We start from the raw sequence: 7,327 nt of genomic DNA on the forward strand, positions 1-7,327 counted from the left end.
AAAAAAAAAAAAAACTTTCTTATTTTTATTTTATGTGTATGAGTGTATTGCCTGCTTGTAGGTAAGTGCACCTGTGTCGTGCAATGCCTGCAAAGTCCAAAAGAGGGTCTCATATCCCCTGAAACTGGGGTTATGGATGGTTGTTAGTCACCATGTGGATGCTGGGAACCAAACCCACAGGTCCTCTGCAAGAGCAGCCAGTGCTCTTAACTGCTGAGCCATCTCCCCAGCCCAAAAGTTATTTTTTTTAATTCTACAACAGCCCATGCCTGTTAATGTAAAAGAACAGACCTGTAGAATAGGCTAAATAGTTGTGTGCCCCTTTACCCCAATGTAGACAACACATGTGGAAAGGACACATACATAAGTCAATTTGCTCCAGAAGGGAACAGCAAATAGATTATATAGTGCCTGTGCCTGTCAATGAAGGATACAAATATGCCCTCACCTATGTGGACACTGCCACAGGCTTCTTACAAGCATTTCCATTAAGGGAACAACAGATAAAACCACCATCAAGGGTCTCACCAACTGAGTGTTACGTATGGGTGTCCATGGAGAATTGACAATGACATGGGTAATCATTTCACAAACACTGATGTGCAGAACTAGACTGAAGACTTAGGACTGCAGCTGACAGCACCTGGCTGTCAGCTGCAGTCCATCATGGAAGGAAGCCTCCTTTTGTATACTATATACTGCAAAGACTTATAACCATCATGAGAATGAGTGATTCCTGAGAGTGAGTGACTGTCGCTGTTGCATAGTGGCCCAGCATTTAGTCAAATTGGGCATCTATATCACCCCCTCCAAGGCTCAGAAAACATCAAGGAAGAGAAGGTCCAAAAGAATGTAAGAGCCAGGGGAAGAGTGAAATGTTGTATAGCAGTTTCCTCTGAATTGAGATAGCTCATCTAGGCTGAAGGGAAGTGTTACCTTCAATTGTCAACTCAACGCAGCCTACAGTCAACTGGGAGTCTCAACTGAGGGATTTCCCAAATCGGATTGTCCTGTGGGTATGTCTGTGGGGTATTGTCTTGATTTTCAGTTGATGTAGGAGGGCCCAGCCACTGTGGGCAGCATTCCCTGGGCAGATGGTCCTGGTCTGTATAAGAAAGCTAGCTGAGCATGAGATTGTGAGCAAGTCAGAAAGCAGCATTCCTCCATGGTTTCTGCTTCAAGTTCCTGCTTGAGTTGCTGTCCTGACTTCCCTCAATGATGGGCTGTAGCCTGTAAGCTGAAATTAAGCCTTCTTCCCCAAGTTGATTTTGGTAAGAGTGTTTTATCACAGCAATAGAAAGAAAACTAGGGCGGAAATTGGTACCAGGAGTGGGGTGTTGCCATTAGGAACCTTACCATGTAGCTTTTATGCCTTGGACTGCTTTCATTGGATTATGGAAGCATTTGGAACTTAGAACTGGAAACCAGATGTTTAGTACTTAGAGTTTAGTGGGACATTCTTTTTGAGCCAGAAGATTGTGAATGAGTCCTAGATGTTGGACACTGAGCTATACAAATGCTGATTTGTATTTACAATGCTGGATTTTTGTTTTGCTTTGATCTGATTGTTGCTAGGCCCCAGTTCTTCCCTTTTGAAATAAAAAAGTATGTAACTTGCTTTTAGTTTTATAGGAGCCCACAATTAAGTTTTTGGATTTTTAATGAGACATTGAATTTTTAAAGTGTTGGAATTTTTAAAAAATATTTTATTTATTTATTTATTTTTTCTTTTTAGACAGGGTCTCCCTGTAGCCCCAGCTGTCCTGGAACTCACTATATAGACCAGGCTGGCCTTGAACTCACAGAGATCCACCTGCCTTTGCCTCCCAAGTTCTGGGACTACAGGCGTGGGCCACCATGCCCAGCTATTCTTTTTTTTTATGTGTATGTGTGTATTGCCTGCATGTAGGTAAGTGCATCTGTGTTGTGCAATGCCCGCGGAGGACAGAAGAAGCTGTCAGATCCCCTGGAACTGGAGTTACGGACAGTTGTTAGCTGCCATGTGGGTGCTGGGATTCGAACCCAGGTCTTCTGCAAGAACAGTCAGTGTTCTTAACCACTGAGCCATCTCTCCAGTCCCTTAAAGTGTTGGAATTTTTAAAGACTGTAGGATTTTTTAAAAAATGATTGATTTTTAAAAAGTGTGCACGTGTGTGTGTGTGTGTATCCACATGTGAGTGCACATGTCTACAGAGTTCAGAAAAGGGCTTCAGCATTGGATTCCCTGGAGCTGGAGTTACGAGCTGCCTGATGTGGAGTACTGGGAACTGAACTCAGGTACTCTGCAAAAACAGTATATGCTCTTAACCACTGAGCCATCTCGACAGTTCAAACTGTGGGGCTTTTAAAGTTTGTACTGTTTTGTATTTTGATATTAAAATGAGATCTTGGGATAAAGAATGAAAAGTTATGGTTTAAAGTGATGCGCTTGTGTGTCAAATTGACAACTGTTTAGACACAGCCTCGAGTCATCTGAGAACAGAGTCTCAACTGAGGGATTCCCCAGATCAGACTGACTGTGGGCATATCTGTGGGGGATTGTCTTGACTGTTAATTGTAGGAGAGCCCAGCCCACTGTGGGAGGCACCATTCCGTGAACAAATGGTCTTGGCTGTACAAGAAAGCTAGCTAAGCAAGAGCCTCTGAACAAGCCACAAAGCAGCATTCCTCCATGGTTTCTGCTTCAAGTTCCTGCTTGAGTTCCTGCTCTGACTTCTCTCAATGATGAACTATCACCTATAATGTGAAATTAATCCTTTCTTTTCCCATTGCTTTTAGTCAGAGTGTTTTATCACATCAACACAAAGTAAACTATAACAAGGAGTGGGAGTGGAGGTTCATGAGAAGTAAACAAGCTTCACATGTCTTGGAAATCTGAAGCTTGCAAGATTCTTGAGGACCCCCTTCCCCAGGGTTCTAGAAACAACCAACAAGTGCTGGAGGAGAACCTGACCCGCTGAGCTGCAGAGAGACTTAGACTTATCCAGCTGCCTGCAAGTTTGCAGAGAGCTCCAGAGTTGCAGGTTTTGTGAGTTGTCACCTCTGTTGGGGCAGCATGGGTGGTGGTGGTGGTGGCCTTTTTCAGTAATGCAGCTGCCTTTGAGCTGTCCCTGCTCCTTTAAGTAACTCTTCACCCACACTCCTGTTACAAACCCCAATAAAGATTCATTGGTTCACTAAGTTGGACTTTGGTGCAATCATTACTTTGGTCTGTTGTAGGTTCTTTATCTGGGGTGAGTAGGTGTGTGTGTGTGTGTGTGTGTGTGTGTGTGTGTGTGTGGTCTCCCCAGGAAAAGTCTGTCACACAGTGTGGTGGTCAAGGATTGGCTTTATCTGCAGAGGTGCTAAGGGAAAGGGAACAGCTCAGTTACTGGCAGTAGTGCTGGGCTGTGTTCAGCCACCACACTGCAACATGACAGATGAGCCAAGTCTCTCTTCCCTCTGAGGACCAGCTTGCTCCTTTGTAAATTAAAGGCTTTGGATCCTGTGACCTCTAAGGTCCTTTGCTTCATTTCAGGGTAGGGGTTAGCAAGCCTTGCCCTCATGGGACAGGGCAGGACACAAGGAGTGGGGGTTGACGTTGTTTAGAAGGATATAATAACATTCTTGGCCCTGAAGTTCACACTGGGGGCAGGTCAGAAGGGGCAAGATAGGAAGACAGGAAATTTAAGGGGACATGGAAAGGGAAAGGACCTCCTTTATGGAATCTTGCTGGGACTCAGAAATTTTAACACAACTGATAAAATCAAAATTGCCTACAGAAATAGCACATGTCTTTCTAAAAACATTATCCAGAAGATAACAAAGCCTGCTTACTCAGAGCCAGAAGGTTTGAAGCCCCGAGTTTAACTGTGCTAGCATTCCTCCCATTCCTAAATCTAAATAATGCACCACCTAACAATTTGATTTACAAAAAAGAAATTCTTTAAGAAAAAAATAAGTAATGCTAAGCATGGTGATACATGTCTTTAATCCTAGCACTGGGGAGACAGAGGTAGGCAGAGCTCTGTGAGCTCAAGCCCAGCCTGATCTACATAGTGAATTCCAGGCCAGCTGGGGCTACAGGGAGATCCTACCTTGTGGGGGGGCGGAGAGAGAGAGAGAGAGAGAGAGAGAGAGAGAGAGAGAGAGAGAGAGAGAGACAGAGAGAGAGAGAGACAGAGACAGACAGAGGCAGAGACAGAGAGACAAAGACAGAGCGACAAAGAGAGAGGAGAAAAGAGGCAAACCAGTTTGTATATTTTTACTTAATTTTAAAACTTTGATTATTCTTTATTCTTTCTTTACTTATCCATTTATTCATTTTGAGACAGATATCGTTATGTGACCCTGGTTGGCCTAGAACTTGATATGTAGACCAGGCTGGTCTCTAACTCACAGAGGCCTGCCTGCCTCTGCTTCCCTAGTTGCTTTGCTTAAGGATGCCCTTCTCTCTAAGTTTGGATATAAACCTAAAATATGTGCATTCCTTATCTTTGTGCATGTGTACATGTTAAGGTGTACATGTTAATGTGTGCATGTTAATTGTGTGCATTTATCTTAGTTACTTTTCATGTTGCTATGATCAAATACTCTGACAAAAGCATCTGGAGAAAGAAAAGAGTTTATTTTAGCTCACAGTTCAAGGTTACAGACCATCATGATTGGGCAGGTTACAGCAGCAGGAGCTGGTCACATCCCATCTGCAGTCAGGAAGCACAGAGTGGGGCTGGAGAGATGGCTCAGCAGTTAAGAGCACTGGCTGCTCTTGCAGAGGACCTGGGTTCAGTTCCCAGCACCCACATGGAGACTAACAAATGTCCCTATCTCCAGTTCCAGGGGATCTGACACCCTTTTCTGATCTCTGAGGGCACTGTACGACACAGGTGCGCATACATACATGCAGGCAATATGCTCATACACATAATATAAAAATAGTAAACAAAATTTTTTAAAAAAGCAGCACAGAGTAATAAACACTCAGTCTCTACTTATACAGTCCAGGGTCCCAACCTGGGAATGGTGCCTCCCACAGTGGGCAGGGCTTCCCATTTCAGTGAATGCAATCAAGATAGTCCCCTACAGGCATGTCCAGAGGCCCATTTCCCAAGTGATTCCAGATTCTGTCAGGTTGACAGCTGACATTAGCTATGGCTCATGTGGAGGTCAGAGGACATCCTTAGGCATCATTCCTCAGGCACCTTCTTTATCTTTATGAGACAGGCTCTCTTCCTGGCCTGGAACTCACCAGATGGGCTAGGATGACTGACCAGAGAGTCCCAGGGATCTACCTATCTCTGACTTCCGGGGAAACTCAGATTCTCACCTTTGTAAGGCAAGAACTTTATGAACTGCTGTTTCTCCAGCTCCCGCTCCCCCCCCCTTTTTTTTTGGTCTTTTTTGAGACAGGGTCTCCCTGTAGTCCTAGCTGACCTGGAACTCATTATGTAAACCACATTGGCTTTGACTCACAGAGATCAGCCTACCTCTGCCTGCCGAGTGCTGGGATTAAAAGTGTGTGCCCTCTATCTTAATAGACTTACCGACTGCTTCATTCTGGCTTGTACTGACCCAGTTTTACCAGACTGAAGGTTCTAAGGGTAAGGGAATTCCTCAGGCTGTGTCACCCCACTGATGCTGACAAGATCAGGAGACTTCTGTGCAAATTTCCAGGGCCACTCAGCAGGAGCAAGGCTTTGAAGGTAGAGGCATCCAGCTCCCAAGCAAGTGGCCAGCCTGGGGTCTTCTGTTCAGAAAGGGACTGTCAAGTTCTTTCAGGGAGACACTGTAACTTTTTTTTTTTTGTCTTTTTGAGATGGGGTTTCCATGTAGCCCCAGCTGTCCTGGAACTCGCTATGTAGACCAGGCTGGCCTTGAACTCACAGAGATCCACCTGCCTCTGTCTCCCAAGTGCTAGAACGAAAGGCGTGTGCCACCACACCCAGCTTAAAATTTTATTTATTATTGTTTTATTTTACATGTATGCATGTATTGCCTGCATGTAGGTAAGTGCACCATGTCGTGCAATGCCTGAGGAGGTCAGAAGAGGCTGTCGGATCCCCTAGGACTGGAGTTACCGACAGTTGTTAGCTGCCATGTGGGTGCTGGGATTCGAACCCAGGTCTTCTGCAAGAACAACCAGTATTCTTAACCACTGAACCATCTCTCCAGCCCCCAGGAAGCCACTGTAACTTTAAGGATGGAATCTTCTTTGGGGCTCCATCCTGAATCCTGTCTCTCCTCTTGCTGTACTTTTTCACCTAGGCAAACCCTTCACACCACCAGTGGTAGGTTTGACGCCAAATCTCTCCTCCACCTAGGCTTCTCCCCACACCTGCCATGGTATTGCAACTCTGATGACCACCATGGCATTTCCTCTTTGGTCTCTGGACATTCTTATCAAGACAGGCAAGAGGGACCCACGTCTCCCTAGGGCAGTGGGACAGGGTTTAAACATTATTAAAGCATTGGTAAGTACTATTCACTGCTAATTTTTATAATAAAACTTCATTGTAAACACCACTTCTAATGTTTTCATTTTTGTATATATATGTACATGTCCATGTATTTGTATATGCACAGTGCATGTGTGCATACAGGTGTGGATATGTGTGCATGTGGGTGGGGGACCAGAGGGCAACCTTGGTTGTCATTCTACTGATGCTATTTGCTTTTTTTTTTTTTTTAAAGATAGGGTCTTGCTGGGCATGGTGGTGCACACCTTTACTCCCAGCACTTGGGAGGCAGAAGCGGGCGGATCTTTGTGAGTTTGAGGCCAGCCTGGTCTACATAGCGAGTTCCAGGACAGCTGGACTAAAGGGAGGCCCCTTCTCAAAAAAGAAAAAAAAAAAAAAAAAAGATAGGGGCTCTCCCTGGCCTGGAACTCACCAAGTAGGCTAGGCTGGTTGGCCAAAGAGCCCCAGGAAGCCATCTGTCTCTGCTTTCCCAACACTGGGATTACAACCATGTGCCATCACACTTGGTTTATTTTACTAGGCTTCTTGGGATTGGACTCAGGTTCTTGTTCTTACTATGCAGAAATGCAACTCTGACCTCAGGAGGCACTGTCCTGGCCTCAACTGCTTCAGCTTGTGCTACATTCAAAAGGGTGGGGGCGGGGCACGATGGAGAAATGGCTCAGTTGTTAAGAGCACTGGCTGCTCTTGCAGAAGCCTTGAGTTTGATTCCCAGCACTCATATAGTGCCTAACAACTGTCCTTAACACCAGTTCAGGGAATTTGGTGCCCTCTTCTGACCTCCATGGGCACTGCATGACACAGGTACACTTACATACATGCAGGCAATACACTCATACACATAAAATACAAAATAATAATAAATTTAAAAA

The sequence above is a fragment of the Nannospalax galili genome, unplaced genomic scaffold (genome assembly GCF_000622305.1).
Source record: "Nannospalax galili isolate Female #2095 unplaced genomic scaffold, S.galili_v1.0 scaffold291, whole genome shotgun sequence".
Lineage (NCBI taxonomy): Eukaryota > Metazoa > Chordata > Mammalia > Rodentia > Spalacidae > Nannospalax > Nannospalax galili.